Below are 15,063 nucleotides of genomic sequence, written 5' to 3'. Positions count from 1 at the left end.
GGTCTTTTAGCACATATGATAAGGATGAAATGGTTCCTGTTGGCTATTATGCAAAGTTTGGGATGTACCACTTTGGGCTGGTTTTGGGTTGATGCTGTTCTGTGATGGGCTGCATTTGGGGGTTGAACTTTGACAGCTTAGGGACGGGGCTCAAAGTCAGGTAACACTGGACCAGGCGAGGGGCTGCTTGGCATATGACGTCACGTCCGCTTTCACATGTGCAGGACGTGAGAGACGCGTTTAAAACGCTTTGACGTCACCGGACCTGCATTAGCCCCGCCTTCATCGCCATTCTAGTTCCTTTCTGCTCTCGAGGGAGGGAGTGACTGATATTCGATCATTTGTGAGTGACTATTATATCCCAATATCCTTATTTTTGCAGTGCTGTATTGGGGGGAGGTGGTTAGAAGCGAAAACATTGCTCGGGAATTATTTTGATAATTTCTATTTATTCTCTGCGTCGCTGCCTCGTCGAGGCCTAAAATGACCCCGAGCTGTAAAACGCGTCAGCCGGATCGTCGAGTAAAGAAAGGTGTGAGGTGGGCCCGATTTCCGGCCTCAACAAAATATTGTTTTTAGCTTTCTTAGTCCACAAGTGTTTTCTATTTTTATTTGCTGTTTAAGGTTATATATAATACGTTGCCTGACATATATCCTGCAATGATATCTGCATATAACTGAACTACATGAATCCTGCAAAAGTATAGAGAGAGATGTGGGCTAAAAAGTCCGGCTTTAGGTGATTTTGCTCTTTTTTTATACCGGCCGGGACATTAAAATGCAGGGGGTGTCGGCTGAAAACAGGCCAGGTGGCAGCCCTAGCCAGAACACGAGCCGAACCAACAAATCAAATGTTAAATGATGGGAGCAATAGAGATTTCGCAAACCACTGAAAATAAACTTGTAAACAGTGTCTCATAAAATGAAAAAAATCTACATCGCAAGATGGGATATTCAATCCCCTATTTATAATAGGAAAAAATAAAATAAAATTATGAGCCTCAGAAAACCAACAGTTCACTTCCCAGTTTAATTTCGAGGTGAACGTTACTTTCAAACAAGCAAGAACTTTTTTAAGTGGTTGGATTTCTTAGTAGGTGGTGTAGTGTTGAAGAAGGGACGCTCCAAGCCAGGTAGTTTATCTCGTAGATTTATTTGAGGTGGTAAATTATATACAGAGAGATAAAGCTAGAGTCTTAGTAAGAGCCCCACCAGGAGCAGCTTCCCTGCTGCTCAGCCCTTCATCCAACTGATTCACGCACGCAGACATTCCAAACACAAACATTCCATCAGGCAGTCATTCTGGCTGAGCAGCAGGATACCACACATCTCCCCCTTTACAACGCAAAGGAAGGAAGTGTTAAAAGGCATCAAATAGGCAAGAAAATGGAAATAAAATATAGTGAATGGTACAATGGAAGAAGGCTAGAAATAGAAATATGGAAATTGCAGGCAGAAGAAATAAAGTGGATAGGAAGTGAGAAGAGATCAGTACAAGCGACTATTACACCATCTTCCTTTTCACAAAAACACAAAATAAATATAAACGTATACAACAGACCAAAGAGAAACCAAATACTGATCATGTATGCTGGCCAGGCAAACAGAAAAGTACAGGGTGTTAGAAATAAAATAAAAATGAAGTAGTAAGTAAACATAGAATATGCAGAAATGGAAAAAGAAGACCCCACCTGTCAAATGTGTGGAGAAAGACCCCACCGTGTCAAATGTGTGGAGAAAGACCCCACCGTGTCAAATGTGTGGAGAAAGACCACCCCGTGTCAAATGTGTGGAGAAATACCACACCGTGTTAAATGTGTGGAGAAAGACCACACCGTGTTAAATGTGTGGAGAAATACCACCCCGTGTTAAATGTGTGGAGAAAGACCACACCGTGTAAAACAAAATGCAAATAAAAGAAGCACAATAGCACATGACACATGCAGCCATACCAATAATTCAATATTAAAAATTACCTAAAAGGAAATAAAACATGTAGCATGTAAAAGAAAATCTTGCAGTCATGTAAATATAAATTGCGCAGGACATCGCAAGAAAACAATTTTAAAGAGCTGAAACTTCTCTCCGGTGAGCGACTCCTCACCCAAAGTCCTAGACAGAAGCACGAAGAAGTAGAAATGGAAACACAAACTACTTAAATAGGGACATGCAAGTTCCAATGAGGCACATGTAGCAATGAAGAAGTTGTGTGACTCTCCATGTGTGTCCAGTACATAACACATTCCTTTAGACGTGTACACAGACGCAGAAAGTGTGGGAAGAGAACACACCAGCTCCAAAATGACTCTGAGGCAATACATGTTGCTTGTGTAACATGTGGCAGGAATGCGGAAAGAAAAAGAGCAGTACCCTTGTTTTGAAGATTTGCCCTTTATAGAAACTTCCAAGGTTGCATGTCTGCCTAAGACAGAGCTTTCCAAAGTATGTGTCGCGACACGGTACTGTGTCGCCTGACATTCGTGGGTGTGTCGCGCGACGGTGCTCTCTAATCAAGCATGTACGTCCGTCTTAAATCTTTAAGACAAACGTACATGCTAGATAGGACGTACGTACATTCTCGTACGTCATTACGTCTGCGCTGCATACTTTGGAAAGCTCTGGCCGGGTCTCCCTTCTGCGGGTATCTTTGCTGCGGGTCCTGAGCTCTGGTCCCGTGTCCGGCAGGAAGCTGTGGGGGCCGCGGCGCAGGATGGGCTGCACAGTGAGCGCCGAAGTTAAAGCCGTGGCAGAGCGGTCGAAGATGATTGACATGAATCTGCGGGAGGACGCGGTGCGGGAGGTCAAGCTGCTGTGTAATGGGCCGGGGGCGGAGGGGGCGAGCCGGGCGGTTTAAAAAGACCTACTTTTAGTGCTGCAGGAGTGGTATTACTGGGGGTTGACGAGGGGTCCATGATCAGGATCAGGCCCGGTTCTAGCGGGTGAGCCAAGCCCTTCCAAACAGGAGCCTTGGCCCTCGCAGTTAGGGCTTGAAGGCAGGTGCACAACGGAATTGGGCTCAAAGAGCTGTCTGTGTGTGTGTGCACCCGGGCTGAGACAGCTTCCCACACACACAGCTTTGAGATTATCGCAGCCGCACCCAGGTACTTCACAGGTCTTTACAAGACCATTTACATGTTAACGAGGCTTTGTTTATTTTTTCACCCCTCCATCTCCACATGGCGAAAGGGACAAATCCTTTGTTTGGCACTGGTAACCTTTGGCTACTGTTCTGCTGTGTGGATATTTCCTTTTCTATGCAGTGCAGGAGAAAAGAAGTTTGTTTATTCCTGTCACCTTTCCTGACCCCTGCAGCAGTTTATCACATCAGGCTGTGACACAGTTTGACTAATGGAGTAGGTAAGAGAATTTGTCACTATTTGTTTTTCGGTTTAAAATGTGCACAGGACCAGCAGGACACATACTTTGTGCGTGCTTCATTTAAACAGTTTTTATCATTATCATGGCCGATGCAGGATAAAATAAGACAACACAACATGCCCAGATAACGCTGGTGATTAATGATCCTGCTGGAGGGCAATCGTTTGTCTGTCCGTAGTTTTTAAATGCAGATGAACTGTATTTTATGTGGAAGCTCAGTGGGTTACTGCCTTTGACACAGAGATCCTTGTGTTACTTGCAGTTCAGAAGTTACAATCCTAACATAGGACAGTGACCAATGAACTGTCAAAGAGCTGCATACAAACATGAATGGTGTAGTTAGAACTTTGCTTATTTTTGTTTTGTGATATAGTTAGAACTTCCTCAGTCTTTCATTATTCTAATGTTGCTAAAATGAGTATGTTTGGGCAGACATACATTTTTATCAGTAAAGCTGACCCCCATGGACTACTCTTTAAATCCTAAAGTTGTGTTTCCCCACACCAAACCCTCTTAAAATATATTGCCCACCAGTATGGATGACGTGATTCATACACCTTGTAATCCTCATTGGCTTATGTGACATTCCCTGTAGACTGATTTACATATTTGTATGACTCATTGTCTCTGTATAATGTGTGCGTGGTGTAAAGTACTGACACACACTACACTGACATGAGTAGCGCTGTACAACAAATGAAATGCATATGAGAGAGGGGCTACGTAAAGATGACGGGCACTGTTGGAGGGTGGCAGTGAGGGAATCTGAGGAGGAGGTAGTGGGAGGGGCTATGGAGCGATGAGGGGCACTGTTGGAGGGCGGCAGTGAGGGAATCCGAGGAAGAGGTCATGGGGTGGAGGGGGGAGCTAGGGAGAGACGAGGAGCACTGGTGGAGGGTGGTAGAGAGGGAGTCTGAGGAGGAGGTCATGAGGGGGAGGGGCTACAGAGAGATGAGGGGCACTGGTGGAGGGTGACAGTGAGGGAATCCGAGGAGGAGGTCACGAGAAGGAGGGGCTATGGGGAGATCAGGGGCACTTGTGGAGTGTGGCAGTGAGGGAATCCGAGGAAGAGGTCAATAGGGGGGGCCATGGAGGGATGAGGGGCACTGTTGGAAGGTGGTAGTAAAGGTATTTACGGAGAAAGAGGTTATTGGTGTGGCGCCAAAAAAGACTTTCGCATCAGCGCTAAACCCGGCCCTGTCATGGCCTTTCTGTTTTTGTTTAATTAGCAGTCTGGTCATACAGGCTACTGTGGAACATACTTTAAAGTGCGTGCTAATTATATTTACTGCTGTATTCAATGTTTTAAGTTTGAAGGGGATTTTACTTGTTTTTACCGGGAAAAATGAAAGTGGAGCACGATGGTGCCTGATATAGGTTTGGGGCCCAAGGTCAGCTGTGAGATAAGGTGCACTGGATAGGAGTAATGGATAATCAAGCCTGTAAGGGAGTGCGTTGCAGAGTCTGGGGTCAGGTGGAGGTAGTAATGAAGAGGGATTCTCCCTGAAGGCTTGCTCAGAGGAAGCCCGAGTAGTGTCAGTTGCCTGATACTACCACCTCAGGAACCTCCTTTTCCCATCAAAGGAACATTACATAGAAAAAACACTTTTTGAGAGTGATAATGTTTAGAAAGAGATTTGGAAAAGAATGCGTTTTACTGGGCTTTGTAAGACTAAGAATAGATAAAGGAGGGCCCTGAAGCAGGCCTGCCTAGACATATATGCGACAAATCGAACCCGCAGTGGCCCACCCAAATGCACCCTTGGCCCACCCAAATAAAAATTCCTGGAGCCGGGCCTGATCAGGATACTTAAATAAGAGGTCGCAAGCCATGGGGCCATTTTTACCAGCCCTTTTCTACCTTATTCCATGTCCCTCTCTCACTTACACACACCCAACACCCCAACCCTTTTGGTTAAGACATGTCATTAAACAATCCCTAAAGCACGGCTAATGCAACATGTTCACTTCTCTTTAGCAGTCACTGCTGCAAGCTGTTTCAGGCAATACTCTCACCCCTGCACCCTGCTGTATACAAAAAGCTGAACTAAAACCACAGGCTTTTACCACTGAACGATGAGTTGAACAACTGTATTACTTTTACCAGGTAATAACCCGACAAAGCAAAATGACAACTATCAATTATTTAACAAATCCTCTCAATCATCTCACAGCTTTAATGACTGCCGCTGAAAACAAAAACTAAAAATCAATATTAGTCACTGCCAGTAGCACAAGAAACCAAACATGAAAGTTATATGTTTGTTTAGCAGGTCTATCGTAAGTACATTTGAGCTCATTACAATATTTAACAAATTAGATTTTGCTTCGGGTTGTGCAAAAAAATTATGCAACCCTGATGCAAAATCAGGGCCTTAACATGTATTTATTTTTTAAAATCCTGCCACAAAGAAACTGGCAACAAGGAGAAATGCGGCAGTAAATCTGTTCTACTCAACTGGTTGCAAAGTCTGTATTTTAAAATATCATGGGGTTAAGGCACCTGTGGCAGAGAACTTTGTGTGCTCAGTAAAGCTCAGGGAATAATAATAATGGTAAAATAACTATTTGCTGGAGAGGTTTGTGTTTTGTCTAGTCCCAGTTTTGGATCAAAGTAGTATTGAGGGTTAATAGGTCTCCTGGAAAGCACATTATGTAACGCGCAGATGACAGATTTTTATTGTATGTAAATGGGCAAGTGAGTTAGCGCTTTGAACACAGAGATCCTTTTGTTACTTGCAGTTCATAAATTGTAATTCTTCTAATATAGCACAGTGAGCCAAGAAGGACATGTGGCTCCTACACCTTGTAACTCTCCCCGTCCTATGTAACACTCTCTTGATTTACACACATCATTTATTGTCCATGTATAATGTGTATGTATAAAGCGCTATGACACTCTGCAATGGGATTAGTAGCACTATAGCGCTGTAAAAGAAACAAAACAAAATAGTGGCATTTAAATTGTTTGTGTAAATACTGGGACAGACTAACAAATCTGACATTCCTACACATGAATATCTCTTATATAAAAGGACTGAACAAAGTCAAAAGCATGCCTGCCTCTTGTGTGATGTGATGTGATAAGCTGTGTGCCTTCGTTTCTCCTCCATTTCATTTAGATGTGAGGCTCCTGATAGCTCCCAGCCAGGATACTCCAACAAAAGGAAGCCTGATGGCCCCTTAACTTCGACCTTTGTTATAGGCCCAGATGGAATCTGATAAGCCCCTTCCCCGCCTGTACATTGCTGCTTGGAACAAAAGCAAACAATGTGCAGGCACTGTTGAATGTGTCCCGGTGTCTAAAAATTGCACCAAGACAAGTTTACCATATTTCTGTGGGGCCCAATCTCATAGCAGGGTAGACTGCGATCACCCTGTGAAAAGAGTAGGGGTGGGCGGAATTGGCGGAAGGCACTTCCGCCAATTCTCGCGAGAATGCAAGCAATTTCCGCGATCACGCGATATTTCCGTGATCGCGGAAATTGGTGCTTCCGGCCTGCCGCTGCCGCCCGCTACAGTTTGTGTACGTTGCCAGCCACGGCGCCGACGTCCCTGGGGTCCCTCGAGTCAGCTGTCCATCGTAGTGGGGGAAAGGGCGGAAGACGTTGCCCACCGCTGGTGTGTGGGGCGGGGCTTCCATGCAGTTCACATTCCGTGGGCCAGAGACGCCGCGGGCCAGAGACCGATCAGAGCAGCTGGTGTCAGGAACTACACGGGGATTGCGCGACAGGTAAGGACCACAGCTAGTTTTTGACGGTAGATATGGGGAGAACAGCACACCTGCCCAGCCTCGACCTAGCTCCCGAATGTATTGTGCCGATGAATGCGTTACTGAATTTGAGCTTCAACTCGGGCACCTGCTTTATTTATATCTGTAAGTGCTTGGCCAGGCAACAATTTCCGTTCCCTCCCGGAAATTGCGACAATTCGGCATTTCCGCGTTCAGGTCGGAACGCGGAAATGTCGAATTGTCGCAATTTCCGGGAGCGGAACGGAAATTGTCGCCCACCCCTAGAAAAGAGTGGATAGACGCAGTCTACCCTCAACTTGTGCCCGGTCTACTACATAGTGCCAAGAGATGCATGTGCGTCTCTTGACGCTATGTAGCAGCTATTGCTCATTTTAGTAATGACGAAGTTCACCTATATGCCCTAATACTGAAAAGCGAGTAGATAGGTACATAGTACATTTCCTTTACAACGAACCATGAAGCGGTGTTTAGGAAATTAATAATATGCTAGTTAAAACAGGTGCATTTAGAAAACTGAGGCCCAAGCTCCTAACTAGCAGGAAGGTCATTTATTTTCTTGATCTGTGCGTAAGTGGATGAGCTCAAAGGGGTCAGTACACATCACTTATCATGTTGCTGGCTCGGTGAGTGAGGTGAATAATAGAGCCGATCTACAAAGAAAACGAATTAACAGGGTTGGGGCGGGCGGGAGGAGATGGAGTGAGTGAAAACACCAGCACTCGTGTGGAGTGCTCAAAGACAAAGTAAATAGTAGCTCCTATAACGGGAGCAGTGGATGGACCCAAGCACTTGGTCCATGTTCAGGGGGAGGGTCAAACACAGGAAGAAGCATGACGCTTTTATGCTATGGACTAACGGGAATGACGGATATGAGAGCGCGATGGAGCAAACCAGTGGTAAGCCTATGGTCGGGCTGAAGCTCACAGATTGAAAACATGCTGTTCAAGACAGCACATGCGCAGCCTAGACGGGACCTAAAAAAAAAGGACAGAATGTGACAAACAAGGCCAACATGCTTATTATATAATAGCTCACCAGCAACTTAATATTTGGCCCAATACAGGAAATAGGTTTTCTTTTGATAACGTGGTGAAACAAAACCTCCACAACCCAAACGACAGTTGATCCAATGTACTGCCTTGTTTTTTTTGACTGGGAATTATTCTAATTTGATTCACATGTTTCTTTTTAGTACTTAAGAAGGAAGAAACGTTTGCCAAAACCAACACTCCATATGCTGTGGGGGTGCCCTTTTTGTGCGGTAAATCACTGGGGCATGTGTCGAAATGTGCAGGATTATATTCTTGTTTCAGGCACAAACCTAACCTTATTCCCTGTTTTGCCAGACACTGTCTTTGTTAAGAACAGATTCACAATTGCTTTATTAAACCTTCTTGCTTTCTCCAATTTGATTGAAAATGCACCATTTGCCCACTATTTTTTAAAAAACCCCGAACACCTCTGTGGTGATTCCGGCTCACTCGCTACGCTCGCTCGCATTACCGTGTCACTAAAGCAGGAATGTCAAAAAAGTGTGTCACCAACATGAAAAGTTTGGAAACCTGTGGCCTAAGAAGTAGTCAAGTCAGAATAAAGATTCGGATCCGCAGGACACAAACGAGGAGAAAGTCTGAGCACCAAAGCACCAGGCAGAAACAAGAAGACGTAGGGCATTTCAAACACAGGAAAAGTAACGTGCGAGCAACGACTCAACCAAGGCAAGTAAACTGATTGTGCAGTCAGAGTAGGGAAATGAAAGAACAGTACTTTGTCTGCGCCAATTGCAGTACAGATGAAGATGCAGGTTGAGATTTAAGAAAACAGTACCTGCATAGGAGCACGAGTGTCCACTGGAAGAGCACTAACGCAGATGGAGGCGCAAAAGGACTTCTTCAGCCTCACAATAACTTTATTGAGGCAAACGAAAATGTGGTTGGCAGGAAACATGGTCGGCAGAGATGTTTAGGCAAATCCAAAATGGCGGCACGCACGGTGACGCCGCGCTGGGTGGCTCCCGGCATCACCATGCACCAAATATGCTTAGTATCCAAAACCAACTGAAGACGTCACAGTGGAGTGAAGAGAGAAGTCACGAGGCAGCAGGAGGAAAGTAATGCTGACAGAGGTAAGGCTGCGCGCTCTGTATGTGCTCGTGGCAGATTTTTAAAATGAAGCGGTTAAACTGGCAATCGTGAAAACGAAGTAAAAATGGGCAAGATAACTCAAAGCATTCAATCAGCCCAAAAACTTCAATGTCGCCTCCACTGAGAGAAATTAGGCAGTCTTACAAAAGCACACAAATACAGCATCTGCGCCGTGTTCAAATGTCGCATGAAACTAATTACCGGTAATTGACAAGGAGTTAAGTGAGAACGGGAACATTTTCCTTCAACAAAACGAAATTGCAGGCAAATAAAATTCCCACTAACCTCCAGGAGATGGCAGCAAATATCTAAACAGTTCCGTTTTAAAAAACAAGAAAATTAGAGTGCTGTTTAAATTGTCGAAGTCTGAAATTGACAATACAGCTGGCTTTTGAGCATGTCAAACGGCCTCTTGTCATGTAAAATTTCTCTGGTTTCAGATTTCTTTCGCTGATATTGAAAGTACCGGTTTAGATTTCCCCTGATCTGGGCTCTCTGTAACCTGCTCTGTAACCTGAGCAGGAAACAAAAAAATGAGGGCGAAGGATGTCGTAAGAACTGCAGACAGCAGGCAGGAGGTAATGGCAAAATAAAGTTGTCTCACAATTGCGGCAAGTAATGGCAGGCAGCAGGAACTGGCACTTTTAGACTGGGTTGTGGGCGACCGATGGCAGGGTCACTGGTGGGGCTCGAGGTGGCAGTGTAGTTTTAAAAGCTTAATTTCAGGGAAATTCCTTTACAGCGTGAGGGGAAAGCTTCTTCAGGTTGATGAAGTTCAGCACTCCTGGTACCAAAATGTAGTGTTGAAGAAGGGACGCTCCAAGCCAGGTAGTTTATCTCGTAGATTTATTTGAGGTGGTAAATTATATACAGAGAGATAAAGCTAGAGTCTTAGTAAGAGCCCCACCAGGAGCAGCTTCCCTGCTGCTCAGCCCTTCATCCAACTGATTCACGCACGCAGACATTCCAAACACAAACATTCCATCAGGCAGTCATTCTGGCTGAGCAGCAGGATACCACAGGTGGTGACAATAGTTTTGTTTTAACTTCATAAAGTTTTAATGAGCACAGCTTATCTTCTACCTGTTGCCTCGTCGCGGTGAAATGGTTCACTGAAATAAAAGACTCCACAGCTCAAATGGTATGGTTGAAGGCTTTAATATGCTGTCAGAATAAGTACAACGGAGTGCAAAACACTATCAACTCCCTCGACTTCAACCGCAACACCCAAAAGGTTTCTCAGCGACATGCTTTAAGTATGGCTTCACACGAACACTCCCACATCACCACAGGCACCCGCGGAAGTGGTTTGAATTAAGTAAAGGTTCTTTTCCTAATACTGCTTCTGAGACATACGACACACACTGCATTGAGCAACAACATAAAGCCTGAAGCATTTGCCGGTCCTGACATACCTGGACCCAAATAGGGCTAGCCTATGATACATACATGACAAGCAAAGAAAGGTATGATGAGAGAGTCAGACGGGTTTCAAACCGAAAATATAAATGTGTCCTTCATTCACAAGTACTTCACCCAATATCTGTTAGGATTTTGAATGCAGAACATGAAAATAGGCTGCCAGTAGTAACTAGCTCCTACAATGTGTTGCCATTTAAAAATACCAGTAGTTTCAAGTAAGAAATTGCGTAGTTGGTTGAGGGGGTGAAACCCTCAAGCAGCAACCACAATTCTCCAGGTGAATTCACAAGCAAACCCCAAACTAGCCTGTGCTCAACCCTCGGGTAGTTTGGCACGGAGCAGTCGGACTTAACTAGGAGGCAATATTTGTGCAACACTTCAAACAGTAACACAGTGAAACCACACCACAAAAGTAGCCCACAACAGGGTTAGAAAAATAGAGTAATTTTTTATAAATAAAACAAGACGCTAAAAACAAAAATCCAACAAGACCAAAGCACCAAAACAACAATCAGAACCAAAGATATTCAATTTGAAAGTTTTTTAAATAAAAAATAACGACAAAAGGCATAAAGTGCCAACTGTGGGTATCTGGTCGCACAGTTCGGGATCAAAGTTGCAAGTTCAAGCCAACCGCGATGGAGCATGGGCGGCTACAGGAACCAATTTAGGCCCGCTGAACAAAGTACCTTTAATCCTAGTTGACAGAGCGTTGTGAGAATCCGTGCAAAAAATGCGTTGCACAGCTGAAGTGATGCGTTGGTTCTGAGATGCGGCTAGGGTGCTGTGCGAGGTCCTGTTGTGTTTTCTATGATCCCGTGAATGGGTCTTGTGATGCAAAGTCCGGCATTAAGGATGCAGTGCCCAGTCGGGCGATGCATTTGTTCATTCATGTGGCTCAGGTACCGGCTGCTAGAACCAAATGGCTAAGGCAGGAAAATGCCAACTTTCTAAAAGTAAAAGAAATAAACATTCACCCCACCACAAATAACTTGCTTTAATCCATAGTTCTTTTGCTCACCACGCCTCCCTAGTTTGGACCCAGCCATATGCAAATCAGTCTTGACCCTGTTCCTCATGGGAACAGTCCAGCCTGAACTGCCTAACCAGATCCTCCCTGGACAAAAAAAAAGAACATCCTGGGACCGGTTTCAGGGCATGACCCCTCATCAGCCAGGCTATCTTAAGTCCAGTGGCACAGTGAGCACAGGACCCACATCTGGGTGTACCCTTCCCACTTAATGCGACCAAAGCAAAAGAAACAAAGGATGGACGGAAAGCTGAACAATGCAAACATTTACTCCCAGTCACAAAGATCTGGGTTTAATCCATCGTTCTTTTGCTCACCATGCCACCCCAGTTTGGACCCAGCCATATGCATATCAGTCTGAACTGGCAAGCCAGATCCTCTCTTGACCCGAAAAAAGCATCCTGGGACCAGTTTCAGGGCATCGCCCATCATCAGCCAGGCTATCTTGAATCCAGTGGTGCAGTGAGCATGGGACTCATGTCTGGGCATACCCTTCCTATGAGGAACAAACCCGGATCTTCAGCTCCGGAACACTACCGGGTCACAACGCTCTGGCATGCCTAGACGCTAATGACGCTCCCACGCACCGGACCAGGTATTCTATCTTGGTTCCTCACTCTGTTCCATCGCGAGCACCACAAACCCTCATTGTTAAGGACTCTGTCGAGCCCTTTCTCGACCTTATGCGGACTGCACAAATATTGGATCATTATCCATCCTTTTACTAGTTGGCGCTTTACAATAATCTTTTAAGGCATAATTCTTGTATTCTGACGATGATCCGCATATCTTAATTGGGATCGAAACTTCTGAAGGAAGTGACCCGATTCAGGTCAATCGCGACCACCTCTGCCTTCCAAGAAAATAAGAGTCCATCAGACAGTAGAGAATACAAACCAAAGCATTTATTAATATTGCGCTACCGCGGAGCCCAGTCTGACCAGTCTCCTGAGATGACTGGCGAGGGACTGACCCCGTCACATGGTAGCACAAAATATACATTTCCAACACCTCTAAAGTCCCGCCCAAACTGGAATTTTCCAGCTCGGGCCATGGTGAACAAAGAAGGCAAACAAGGATGCACCATGGCACAGGGCTGGGTACATGCTATCTCGACCCCAATGGCGCTCGACCAGTGCCTACTATAGTATGCAACCATAGATCGTACATTCACACCAAAGCTTCAACCTTGAGAAGTACAGGCTGGAGGTGCAGAGGCAGCCTTTCTGCTGAGGCACGCATTATAAGACAGGAGCTTGGTTTCAGTTACAAAACAAGATGGCGTCAAGGAGAGCGCCATGAATACTATCTTAACACGGTATAGAGCATAAGCATTGTAAAGGGAACACTTTGAGTCTATGCATCACGGAAATAACATTTCAAATCTAACAGACCCTCCTATTAGCATTCATGCTAAGCTTTATTGGTGCCATCAGGTAAGGGTCTTTTCCCATTCTAAAACAGGGAAAAGAGGAATATTCGCACATAGACTACCATTGTGAACACATGAACTGTCCATTGAAACTAATACTCGAAAATGTTAAACACGTAATCAATATTAGAAAATACCCTCATCCATACTTAGCAAATTCTGAATACCCTGCATCATCATAGCTTTTGATTTAGAATCCCGCATCAGGGTCCTGGGACGTGCCTTGAACATTGATACACAGCAGCCGCAACAGGCAGGGAGGCAGTGTATACACAGACAGCATGCCAAAATGATACCTGCTATGGCAACCAGAAAAAATTAGGATCTTCCATCTCCCAAGTGACAAACAGGCCCCAGAAACGTCCTGTGAATGACCATGTACCATTCTCCTGGTGTATATCTGAGGCTATTTTATGCAATTTCTGTATAGCAGCGTATACAGTGGGTATGTGGTCAGGGATTTACAGAACAGCTACCGCTGATGGCGGGACAGGCCCCACCCAGATCAGCTAGGATAACGTCTAAAACCATACGATTTTGGAGGGCAACACGTCTCGTAGCCTTGACCTCTACTGTGATATTTGTCAAAATTCCTGCAGTTGTATTGATGACTCCTTCCACCACCCTAGTGAGCCGTCTAATATTAAGACTATTCGCCATAGGCCCACAAAAGGGTATGATGCATTTCATTGCGTCCGTGAACTGCTGCAAGGTGTCTGATCTATGTCATCAGTGCTAATCATTCTCTTAAACCGAAGCACATGGGCACCTCTACGCTGTAAGCAGTGGCCCCCATTGTAATGGGGAGGAGCTATATACACGGGTGGCCAGTGGTAAGAAAGGTAACACCATCCCGACCACCTTTCAGGAAGCCAAATATAACATGAGCTCCACAAACAAAATAGACATTAGGTGGCGGGATCAAGGGTGGACTATTTGTTGGCCTCAAGCTATAAGTAGTGTTGCATCTGCTCTCTCACATCTCTATTTCTACAGCTCCCTGGACACAGAAAGGAGCCATGACATCCACCACTGACGGGTATTGGCTTATCTTCAGTAACGTTGCGGGTCCGAAAGGACTGATAGTATTCTGATGCGTTGAACTGTAGAAAATTGTCGCTTTCCACCTGAGACCAATTTCGCTTCCTCACTCCCTTGTATGCATGCGTGCAAGAACTCAAGAACAACCTGCCAAACGGCTCTTGGCCTGTGGGAGCACCAGGGGGTACTCTGTGCTGGAAGTGCAGTTTGTGTCAGGGTGCGAGAACTAGTACTTTTTCATTCCAATGTACCAGCCTGTTAAAATGAACGGACCATGCTAAGCAAGGCAAACCATCCCTCACAGCTACTAACAATGACAATGGCATGGATAGCAAATTCTCACTTCTATGAGTTACTGAGGGCGACAATCCACATACCCGATGTTTTGTCGTATTATAAGCAATGTTCGTCTGATGCAAAGTTTGAATGAACACATTATCTTTATAAGACTTCCTGTGCTCCTCCTTGTGAGGCGCCTGACTAACAAAGATATATTCGGGGGGAACAGGCGTAGTACCAATCGAAGTATGCCCAGGATAATTCTCCTCAAGAAAATACGTCACCCCAAGTATTATTATTAAAGAAATCAGAATTACTGCTACAAACATAGCTTTATTTTTCACAGACGAGGCCGGCCCATCCTGCTCAGGGCACCGAGCTGCGAAAGACTGCTCCTCCTCTTTAATAGGGCAACCAAAGAGATACATACTTTTAAAACAGCGGAAAAGACTTACACTTGGAGCCAAGCTGGAATAAAAGCAAGAAACTGAGACATTATATATATATTGTTCGTTAGGCGAGGGCGCTGTTGAGCACCGGCGGTGGAGCAGTTCATCTAGCTCAGATCCAGATCCCAAGTTGC

General features: G+C 45.1%; 1 protein-coding gene across 1 annotated transcript in view; it reads left to right on the top strand.

Annotated features, from left to right (window-relative positions):
• Positions 1 to 286: 286 nt before the first annotated feature.
• Positions 287 to 15,063, top strand: part of LOC146863450 (uncharacterized) — a 151,393-nt gene continuing 136,616 nt past the window's right edge. Inside the window, exon 1 of the mRNA XM_085643373.1 lies at positions 287 to 343. The gene's annotated coding sequence lies outside the window, so the exon portion shown is untranslated. The remainder of the gene's footprint in view (positions 344 to 15,063) is intronic.

Source organism: Triturus cristatus, chromosome 2_2 (genome assembly GCF_964204655.1).
Source record: "Triturus cristatus chromosome 2_2, aTriCri1.1, whole genome shotgun sequence".
NCBI lineage: Eukaryota > Metazoa > Chordata > Amphibia > Caudata > Salamandridae > Triturus > Triturus cristatus.
The sequence above is the reverse complement of the archived record's forward strand: the minus strand, read 5'-3'. Positions and strand labels throughout refer to the sequence as shown.